Source organism: Zalophus californianus, chromosome 3 (assembly GCF_009762305.2).
Source record: "Zalophus californianus isolate mZalCal1 chromosome 3, mZalCal1.pri.v2, whole genome shotgun sequence".
NCBI classification, from domain to species: Eukaryota; Metazoa; Chordata; class Mammalia; order Carnivora; family Otariidae; genus Zalophus; species Zalophus californianus.
The window spans coordinates 25836259-25848520 of record NC_045597.1 but is presented as its reverse complement, the minus strand read 5'-3'; positions in this window follow the sequence as shown (position 1 = coordinate 25848520).

The following is a 12262-nucleotide window of genomic DNA, read 5'->3' as shown; positions in this document are numbered from 1 at the left end:
AAGTTATAACAAAAAATATACTGGGCCATAAATCAAATATCAACAACAACAAAAAGGACTGAAATTGTGAAGGGGATATTCTTTGAACATAATGTAATTAAGCTAGACAATATAAACAAATAAATAAACATGAAATTCTCCTTGTGTTTGGGAGATACGAAGCATACCTCAAAATAAACTTTGTGTGGAAGAAAAAAAATAGAAGCCCTATGGATAAAGAAAAGAAGGGCATAAAAGATAGTAGAAGGCCAAAATAAAAATAGAAAATAAAGAAATGAAATGAAGAGTAAAATATAGCAGAATAGCACTAAAAAAATCTGTGATCCCTGGTTGTTACAAGATTCTTTGTGATATATGTATTATAGAAGTAAGATCTATGGATTGGGGCTGGAAAAGTGAAAAATAATAAATTCTTACTGTAATATGACTTATCCAGGCCAAAACATTCTTATCACAAGAGAAAGAATGCTGTCCTTCGAAACTCATTCTAGATATTGGGTCACAAAATACAGAAAACAAAGTCTGTGTTGAGGAGGGAAGGACACTATGAGGCCTGGGGGCAGGGATTAAAATTGTCTATAATATGTAGCAAGTGATGAATTTTTTAAAGATTTTAGAATAAGTAAGCAGATGTTCAGAGGAGCAGAGGGGGGAGAATCAATGGCCCTTTAAGAATTAGATAAGTACTGATTATAAAGTCTAAATTTGGCAAGCAGGTGTAGGAAGCTATATTTGGAATATTAATTTGTGATGGGTTGATTACTTTAGAAATCAAGGTATTTCTACATACTCCTCCCACCGTCATCCTTTTAGATTACCCCATCTATATGTCCACATTATGGGGCTCCATTTTTTCCTGGGGAGAGTTTAGCAGGAACCCCATTTTAGGTTCCAAATTAAGATCATTTACATTCTCAGTGAGAGATAATGTAACATGTGTAAACACTAGTGCAAACAGATAAAAGATTTGAAATAAATTGTTAAAACCAACGGTCCAGTTACCCCCCTCCCCCCACCTGTGGAACGTAAAATAGTCCTTTGAATGGAGAAATGGAGAGCTGAGTGAGTGAAGGAGTACTGACAAGTGACTCCATCTTCGGCCCTTCATTTTGTTCATGTTCACTGGATGACCCCTCTTGGGGCTACATGATTCAGGTCACCTGGGGATGAATATACATACCTTAGAAGTGCCCACCAAGGCCAGCGTGGGGGCAGGCTTGCTCTGGCCTCCCACGAATCTGTTAGAGATAACATAGTCTCGCCTCCCCCAATGCACAGGTGGTACCACAAGATCTAATGAAAGGTTAGCTGTCAATTAAGTGCATGCATGCAAACACTTTGAGGTGCATGCAGACTCTTTGATCTCACCACAATGCATGTCCCTTCACTATCTAAAATCTGTGGACTAAGGTCCAGACTTTGTGGAGACTATGCAACTGAATGGATCATCCTGTGCCCAGTCCCCCTGGTCAGTAGGTTACCCTGAATAAAGCTGTGTGAACTGTATGGAGCCTCCTCCTTCATTCTCAGGTCTCAAAGGGCCTGCAAAATTTGGGGAATACTTTACTATCTCTCCCCCATCTTCTAATAGTGAGAAAGATTTATAGGTAAAGTGCTGAAAGTGAGAAGCCATGTCAAGTGCTAGACTGCTGTTTGTACTTCTTAAACAAAGTCTCAGAAGAAAAGCTGAGAAGGTACAGGGTTGATGAGATGGCCCTGTGTGAATTTTGGGAATGTCAGTGACAGAAAGACTGCCTTACTATTTTCCAGTTGCAGTTCCAGTGAAGCAATCCCCTAAATATATCTTATACTCTCAGATTGGAAGTGTATTGATAAGTTTAGTCATAAATTTAAAAATTCAGACTTCAAAGTTCTCAATGATACAAACATCAAAGAGCGACATGGAAGTAAACTCCTCACACAATAATGAGCACATAAATAAGCCCAACAATATATAAGCTAGAAAAAGGGAATATAAATTAAGGACATGGTGGTAGAAATGCTCTTTCTCTATAGATTTGTCTATGAAAATTCATTGTCTAGAAAATGAAGTCACATGATAGTCTGTACCAGATTTCCTTTTTGCATGAAGCGTAGGTCCTACAAAGATGAAAAGCCACCCTAACACTGAAACGGGCAGACTCTCAAGTAAAAACATTTTCTCCAGGGGCGCCTAGGTGGCACAGTCATTTGGGCAACTGACTCTTGGTTTCGGCCTGGGGGGTAATCTCCGGGTTGTGAGATCTAGGCTTGCGTGGGGCTCCATGCTGAACCTGGAGTTTGCTTGTTTGCTTGGGACTCTCTTTTTCTCTACCTTTGCCCCCGCCCCCCGCAAGGAATAAATCTTAAAACAAAACAAAACAAGGAATAAATCTTAAAACAAAACAAAACAAAACACATTTTCTCCAGCAGGCAGCAGTACTTGAAGTTTCAAAGTGTTTGACTCATAAACATAGTGGAAGAAAGTCTCAAAGAATTTTGAATCTGACTATAACAATTTTAATAAATCTAAGTCAGTGAAAGCATTTATTGAAATGGGCAGGGAGAAAATGACTAAGATTAAGTTGCCTGTACTAGGGAGAGAAGAGGCTCACAGAAGTTAAATTCAGCTGTAGTTAAAGTGTCATAGTTTTTACTCATCTGTGGAATTTAAGAAACAAAAAAAATAAGTAAAGGAGAGAAAGAAAAGAGAGAAAAGCAAACCAAGAAACAGACTCTTAAAGAGTTGACAACAAAACGATGGTGGGGTAGGGGGATGGGTGAAATAGGTGATGGGGATTAAGCAGTGCACTTGTGATGAGCACCAGATGTTGTACAGAAGTGCTGAATCCCTACATTGTATGCCTGAAACTAATAGTACACCATATGTTAACTGGAATTAAAAAAAAAAAATCTTGAAAAAATGCATCATAGTTTTTATTTCAAACAATGGAGCATTATACAGTATATTTCTATAATATAAATACATGTTTTAATTACTCCTCCGAAGAAGACATCACTTTCCAGAGATAATGGATCAATTTCCGGGTTGTAGAACCCCTCAAAATGTATAACTAAATTATTTTTTCCATATGTGTCTAATTTAGAGCTCATGGGAATGGCCAAGGACTGAGTGATACAAATGGTTAGTTTTCAAAGCAAGTGGAGTGGAGAGGGGAGTGGAAAGAAGAAGAGCAATAGGAAAAAGAAATTCTAGCTGCAAAAAAGACAACATTCAGGTAAAGGTCAACAGGAATACAGAGGTCAGCAAGCATAGGGATTAAAGAGAGTTCTAAAGAGATATGGGAACTTCACTGAACGACTGAAATGAGGACAGATGTTTGGAAGTGTGAAGCTGAGATAGAATCTCATACTAAAGAAACTGGACGATTTAATAACTGGCATATTTCTAACCTTATGTCTAGAGTATAAGGAACATTCCCTCCTCATGATACACACTTGGGATTGGAGATGGAAAAATAGTGGCAGTATCTTCACTCTTTGCCCCCAGAGGGCTATACCTAGGAGCTGCTGCCCAGTTATTGTCTCTGAATCTTAGGGGACTTCCAAGCCAATGGTAGAAAGAAGATAATTTATTCCAAAATCCCCAGTCATTGCTAGAAAGAAGCTTTGTGCTGTCTTGCAATTTTCTTAATGAATCCAGAAGAATAACAGCATCATTTATAAATAATTAGAGGTCCAAGTTTTAAAAATTACAAATATATATATATATATATATATATATATATATATTTTAAGATTTTATTTATTTGACAGGGAGAGACACAGCGAGAGAGGGAACACAAGCAGGGGGAGTGGGAGAGGGAGAAGCAGGCTTCACGCCGAGCAGGGAGCCTGACACGGGGCTCTATCCCAGGACCCTGGGATCATGACCTGAGCCGAAGGCAGACGCCTAACAACTGAGCCACTTAGGCTCCCCAAAAGTTACAACTATATTAACAGGAGGGGGAGGCTGAATTCAAATGTAAAGTATCTCCCACCTAAATTCACAAGTACAACAACATAAACATATAAATATTTTATTCATTATCTCTGCTTAACATGGATTTATTGTAAACAGATGGTGATCGATTGAAGTTTAATATATCATATTTTTAAAAATATGATATTGTACAGTGAAATACAGACCTCGTAAAATCTTTAAAATAATCATTTAAGAAATACTGTAGTCTCATTCCCTAATAGAGACTTAATTCTAGTGAAAATGGTAGTTTGAGGTTTTGCAGTATTTAGAAAAAGAGTTGTGTCTAACATATATAATTGAATCATATTATTGGATTTAACAATCACTTTTATATAACATGCACTGGGATGAAACATAATGGGTATGGATATGTGTGGAAGAAGGAGAACTTCATAAAAGGCCTGGCACATCCATCCACTCAACACTTATGCGGAGAGAACCAGATAGTTTCCAGGCATTGTGCTGGATATTACAAACAAAATGGTGAATATGACAGAACCTCAAATGTGATCAGTATCGATTTAGTTAGATCCCAACACTTATTTGTTCAATGAGTGAATGTGTTCAAAATATCTGAGTTTGATTCATGTCTCTATCTTGGGCATGTTAGCTTTGCCAGTCATAATTTACCTGAGGCTTAATTTCTTCTACTATAAAATAGATCAATGGTATTTACCTTCCAGTGTGGATATAAGAATTATAGTTGAGATAATATACAAAGTGAAAAAGAGTGTGTTGTAAGTGTAATTAAGCACTTAAAAAGTGATTTTTTTTCTCATTGTTTCTTGGAGTATTAGAAAATTTGTGGCCAACTAAATGGGCTTTTTGGAATCCATCCAATAGTAACTTCACTTGATAAAGTTTCATTCCTTTTTTTTAAATTTATTTCCATGCTGTCTGCTTGATTGTTTAACTTATTAATGATCATGTGGCCTATTGTGCCTGAATATGTAGAGTTAGGATTATGAGAAACAATGAACTGGGAATTTGAACTATTCTATATAAATAGAATATAATTTGTATCACTTTATGAAATGTATTATTTTACTGGCCAATAAACATAAAAAGCATAATATAATGATATCTTTATTTCGTTATTTATTTCCAAATTATGCCAATAAAGGATCCATGCAGAATGTATAATATTATAAAATCACTATAACAGGAGGGCCAGGTAGGAGAATGTGAAAGAAATGCAGGGTTATTTTCATATTCTAGCTATTTTCCAGTTTCTACATTCTACTTCACCCAGCTATAACTCATTAAGTCCAGTCCGTAGGGTTCTATCTTTGTCTCTAGAACATAGTTTTACATTGGTTACAGGGGAACTTAAGGAAATTTAACTTATCTCTCTATATTACCTACTACTATGAAATTTTGTTAGTATCCAGGTTTGGATTTTGTGTACTAGTTTGGATAACTGACTTTCGGCTTATCCCCATGTGGCTGAGAGTTTGTTTTCGTAATTTGCCTCATGTATTAATATGACTAGGATAATGGCTCTGCTTTGTTATCATTAAACCCTTTTTTAGCAAACTTACTACTGGCTTTCAAGCATTAAGGTGCAAATAGCCTGAGTGTGAGCATTTCCTCCTCTGCTTTCTCATTTGAATCATCTCTTATCCCATTCAAAATATATTCTATCAGTTGCTCTGTTAGATCACCATTTTCTGCAAACTGAACTTCTTTGTGGCATGTGCATCTGGGTCTGTTTTGATCTACCATCATCTCAGATTCTGTAAGACAACTAAACCTGACTACATACAATACTTCCCAGTTGATTTTAAATGCTCACAGCACCTTTGTTCTTGGTATTTCATCTCATTTAAAATTGTTTCTATTTTGACACATAGCTGTTTGACTCTGAAATCCTTCTTATATGTGATTCTATTAACTTGGAATTTTTCTGTTATCTTTCCAGAATTTGAATTTTATTGGCTCTAATTTGCCTGCCTCTTTTGACTATCTCAAGCGAGACATCACAAATTCATTCAGGACTCTCAAAGTACAGCCTCCTAAAAGTAGCAGGTTGACTAGCATCCTGTCCTGATCAACACTGGCATCATTTAGGTTTGAAGAACCAGGCATTTACAAGAATATCAATTGTGTTCATCTTTATCTGCCCAATTTTGTTTATGTTAATTAGTGCACACTTGGTCTAATTGATTCAATTAATCTAAGTTACCACATTTGTGGACATAAAGTCATTTGTAGTATTCCTTTATTATCCATTTGACATCCATGATTCATTACTAATACCTTTCTTTCATTTTTTTTATTTGTAATTTGCTTCTTCCCTATTTTCTTGATTAATGTATATGGAGATTTATCAGTTTGATTAGTCTCTTCAAAAAGCAGGCTTTTTGGGTTCATTGATTTTCTCTATTTGTTTTTTCAATTTCCCTGACTTTTGCTCTAATTTATTATTTATTTTCTTAAGTTTGCTTCAGATTTAAACTGTTCTTCTTTCTCTGGTTTCCTAAGGCAATAGCTTATGTTACTGATTTTAGAAATTTCTTCTTTTATAATATATGCACTTAATGTTATAAATTTTAATCTCAGCAATGCTGTCATAGACCCAGCAAATTTGACCAAGTTTATATTAACTTTTATTTAGTTCAAAATACTTTTATTCCTCTTGGCCTTTTTACTAACTTAAATTGGTCCTAAATAACCAATGTGTTATTTAGAAGTTTTTGTTTTTTTATAAAATTTTTGGATATTTGGAAATTTTCCAGTTATCCCTCTGATTTTTATTTCTAATTTAATTCCATTCTGATCTGAGAATATGCTGTGTATAATCGCTATTCCTTTTAAGTTAAGATGTATTTTATATCTTAGAATATGGTTTAACTTGGTGAATGTTCCACTTGGCCTTGAGAAGAATGTGTATTTTGCTGGTTGGTGGTTGTAGGATTCCTTATATGACAGTGGATCGAGTTCATTGACAATGCTGTTCAAGTCAACTATATCTTTACTGATTTTCTGCCGGTTTGATTTGTCGATTACTGAAAGAGGAACACTGAAGTCCTAACTATAATAGTAGGCTTGTTTATTTCTTCTTCCAGTTTTATTAGTCTTTGACTCTAGCTTCTTAATGGTCTCTTATAAGGCACAAACATGTTTAGGATGGTTTTTTTTTTTAGAATAAATGTATTTATATTCATGCTATATCTCTTTTTGTCCCTGATAATTTTCCTTGTTCTGAAGTAAGCTTTGTGTGAAATATAACTACTCTAGCTTTTTTTTTTTTTTTTTTGCTTAGGGGTTTTATGGTATTTTTTTTCTTCCATTCCTTTACTTCCTTTACTTTTATTCTACCTGTGTCCCTCTCCCTCTGCCCCTGTCACCACTTTGGTCTCTCTCTCTCTCTCTCTTTCTCAAATATATAAATAAAATCTTTAAACAAAATAATCATTTGAATTCAGGTATTTCCTTTTGATTTGTTTATATTGAGAATAAACATGCTACATCCCTGACAAATTATGAATACAGATAATATACATGTTTACATATTATATATGACATTTCTGAGGTAAATTTTACACAAACACAGACACACACACACACACACACAATCATTTACAACCAGAAAGAAGAAGGATTCTCTTTATAACTTTCAATCTTTGGTAAAACAAAATTGTCATGCTTTCACCCATAGTCATTTAAAAAATATATTCCTGGCTCTTAAAACCCAGATTTGGGAGCTTCAGCATTGATAAAATATTCCCTTCCTTCAATAAGCTAAAGTTAAAAAAAAAATAAACTAAACTGAAATTACTAGTTCACCCACAACTACTGAAAAGATTTAATTTAAATGTCATTGTGGTAAATGTTATCACAATGCATTTTAAAGCAATGATTTTGGTAATATTTTTATTTCTATTTTCCTATACAGACTAGAATCCACATGTGTCTATCATATTTGCCACTGTATTCTTATCGATGATGATGAATGAAAGTGATAAATTAATTGTTATAGGAATGAATCAGCATACAAAGTGAACCTTCCATGGGGCACCTGGCTGGCTCAGTCAGTAGAACATGTGACTTTTAATCTTGAGGTTGTGAGTTTGAGCCTCATGTTGGGTGTAGACATTACTTAAAAGTAAAATTAAACACACACATGTGCACACACACACACACACACACACACACAAAGAGAACCTTCCGTGATATTTTGTTCAAGGAAGACTGCATTAAGTATTATTTTTGTGTCAATATTGGCTTGAATTCCTTATAATAATTATTTATTATCTCCAACATGTCAGCAATTATTTATTTAGAAATAATGGTGATTGATACAGGCAAGGACTATGGAACCCATGAAGCATTCCAGTTTAAGGAAGCAGGAAAGGCTTTCAGAAATAAGGAAACAATTAGATATACATTTAAAAGCCGGAGGATTTCATTGATTGTGCATAGTCAGATATGAATAGTGGTTTGGGAGTGGTCCAGGGGTATTGGAGGAATAAGGAAGGAAGGTGTTTGTGGCAGAAGGAAAAGATGCATAAATGCTTATATTAGAAAGAAACTTGGTACAGTCTAGGAACAGAAAAAAGGTCCATGTTGTATGTGGGAAAGTGGCACACTAATGGCCAAAATTGGGTATAAGCCACAGAGAGGTCATAATATCTGTTTCAGTAATAGATTCCCTCAGTCACACATTCATAATTTTGAAAATATATCTATAACAAATTATGCAATATTGTCTTAATTATATCAAGCACCAGGCTTGGAATAATTTCCATAATTTGCTTTAATTTTCTTTGCTGTGACAATTTTTATGGATTTTTAAAATGCAGATGTTATTGAAGTTACCACTCAGTGTAGAAACAAAAGTTGCCACTAGCTAAATTTTGTATATTTGACTTGGGTATTTAGTTGATATAACATGTAGCTCAAATATTTGCTTCTTTATTAGAAACCCACATTACAGGTTGATACATATTCAATTTTTTATGCATGTAGGAGGTGAGATGCATGTAGAATTTCATTGCTGAGCAAAATCTAGATTACCATAAATAATAAATAATAGACTACCTATCATCTATGCACTGTTACATTTGGTTTATATTAGAGTTAGGTTTTCTCTGAATATTCCATTGTAGTATTCTAATGACTATTTAGAAAACTGAACATAATATAATCATTTTGGTAAAATTTGATGATTATGCTACATATAAATATTAAAATTTAATTTGAAATTATAATTCATTTTTAGTACTTTTGGAGTTAATATATAAAAAGATAAAGTATTTATCCCTATTTATCCCTTGCTTTAATTCTTATTTTAAGAAGTTTCTTCATAAAATTAATAGTCCTAAAGAAAAATCCCTCTGTCATTTAAGCTTGTTATTTTTTTATTATTGAGGAATAGTTGACATATAAAAAGCTGTGTGTATTTAATGTATTCAACCTAATGTGTTGGAACCATGTGAACCTATCACTACAATCTATGACATAATCCATCCCGTTCAACAATTTCCTCCTGCCCTCTCTTATTTATTATTGTTTGGGTCTGGGTCGGGTAAGAATATTTAACAGAGGGGCGCCTGGGTGGCTCAGTTGGTTAAGCGACTGCCTTCGGCTCAGGTCATGATCCTGGAGTCCCGGGATCGAGTCCCGCATCGGGCTCCCTGTTCAGCGGGGAGTCTGCTTCTCCCTCTGACCCTCTTCCCTCTCGTGCTCTCTCTCTCTCATTCTCTCTCTCTAATAAATAAATAAGATCTTTAAAAAAAAAGAATATTTAACAGAGTATATACCCCCTTAGTATAAGTTTATGTATAAAATACAGTGCTGATAGCTACAGATACTCTATTGTACAGTGGATTTCTAGGATCCATTCATCTTGTACCGTTGAAACTGCATGCTTTGACTTACTACCTTACTACCTTACTTGCCCTCATCCCCAGTTTTTGGTAACCACCATTCTAATCTGTGCTCCATAAGTTTGACTATTTTAGATTCTTCATGTTAAGTAACATCACACAGTATTTGTCCTATGTGTCTGATTTATTTTACTTAACATAATGTTCTCTAGTTAACCCGCATTCTCACAAATGGCAAGATTTACTTCTTTATCAAGACTTAATAATATTCCATTGTGTGTATGTACCACATTTTCTTCATCCAGTCACTTGTTTGTGTACATTTAGGTTGCTTCCATATCTTGATGATTGTGATTAATACTGCAGTGATCATGGGGGTACAGATATCTATTGAAATCTTAAACTCAATTCCTTTGGCTATTATCCAGAGGTGGAGTTCCTGGATCATATGGTAGTTCTAGTATTAATTTTTTGAAGAACTCCCAATTTTTTTCCATAGTGGCTACACCAATTTAAATCCGCATCAACAGTGTCCAAGTGTTTCCTTTCTCTATAACCTCACCAACACTTTTTGTTTTGTTTTGTTTTGTTTTAAAGATTTTATTTATTTATTCATGAGAGACAGAGAGAGAGAGAGAGAGAGAGAGGCAGAGGGAGAAGCAGGCTCCCAAGGAGCAGGGAGCCTGATGCGGGACTCGATCCCAGGACCCTGGGATCATGACCTGAGCTGAAGGCAGACACTTAACCATCTGAGCCACCCAGGCGCCCTGTTTTGTTTTGTTTTTAATAACCACCTTAACAGGTGTGAAGTGATATCTCATGGTGGCTTTTAATTGCATTTCCCTAATGACTAATGATACTGAGTATTATTTCATATTCCTATTGATGGTTTGTATGTGTTCTATGGAGAAATATCTATTCAGTTCCTTTGCCCATTTTTAATTGGATTATTTGTTTCTCTTTTGTTTTTTTCCCTTGAGCTGTGGAATTTCCTTATGTATTTTGGATATTAACCCTCTATCAGATATATGGTTTGCAGATACTTGTTTCTATGCTGTAGTTTCCTTTTTGTTGTTGTAGATTGTTTCCTTTGCTATACAGAAGCTTTTTAGTTTGATGTAAACTTACTTGTCAATGTGATATACTACATTAACAGAATAAAGGACAAATATCACATGGTGATTTCAATAGATACAGAAAATGAATTTGACAAAATTCAACACCCTTTTATGTTAAAAACTCTTAAGAAATTAAGGTAAGAAACTTACCTCAACACATTAAACACTGTGTATAAAAAGCTCACAGCTAACATCATACTCGATGGTATAAAACTGAGTTTTTTCTGTGAGTTTCAGAACAAGGCAAAGATGACTATTCTCACCACTTCTATTCAACATAGTACTGGAAGTCCTAGACAAAATAATTAGGTAAGAAAAAGAAATAAAAGGCATGCAAATTGGAAAGGAAGAACTGAAATTATCTCTGTTCAAAGATGAACATGATTGTTTATGTAGAAAATCCTAAAGACTACACACACACACACACACACACACACACACACACACACACACACACACGACTTTTAGAACTAGTCGTCAAAATGAGTAAAGTTGCAGGATGCAAAATCAATACACAAAATTCAGTTGCATTTCTTATACAGTAACAACAAATTCTCCAAGAGGGAAATCAAGAAAATAGTCCTATTTACATCAGCTTCTTCGAAAAGAATAAAATACTTCTGAAGAGCTTAACCGAAAAGTTGTAAGATTTATATACTGAAAACTACAAATCATGGATAACAGAAATCAAAGAGGACACAAATAAATGGAAAGACATCATGTGTTCATGGATTGGAAGGATTAATATTGTTAAAATGTCCATAAACCCACACATATACAGAGATCTAGTCTTCAACAAAGATGCCAATAATGCTTGATGGTGAAAGGATAATTAATCTCTTCAAAAAATGGATATCCACCTGCAAAAGAATGAAACTGGGCTGTTATTTTAAACCATACACAAAATCAATTCATATGGTTTAAAGGCATAAGTTTAAGAACTGAAAACATAAAAATCCTAAAAGAAAATATTAGGAAAGTCTTTGTGATACTGGCATTGACAATAACTTATTGGATATGACATTAAAAACACGGGAAAAAAAAGCAAAAACAAGTATAATATTATAAAACCAAAAAAACAATGCAATTATATCTTAATACTCTTCTGTGAGAGGAAATGATAGGAACAAAATATAGTCCTAAAAGTTTATTTATATTATCTTATTTTAAAATGATTTCCTATCAGCTACTATTAATATACCTAAGTGCAAAAGAACTAGAAATCTTATTCTAAATCTTTACAATATTTTATGTTAATAAATTCACGAAGAAAATGAGAATATAACAATGTCTACAATACAAAAAAGTGGAAAATAGAAATAAAGGTAATGTGATACAGTGAAAAGAAG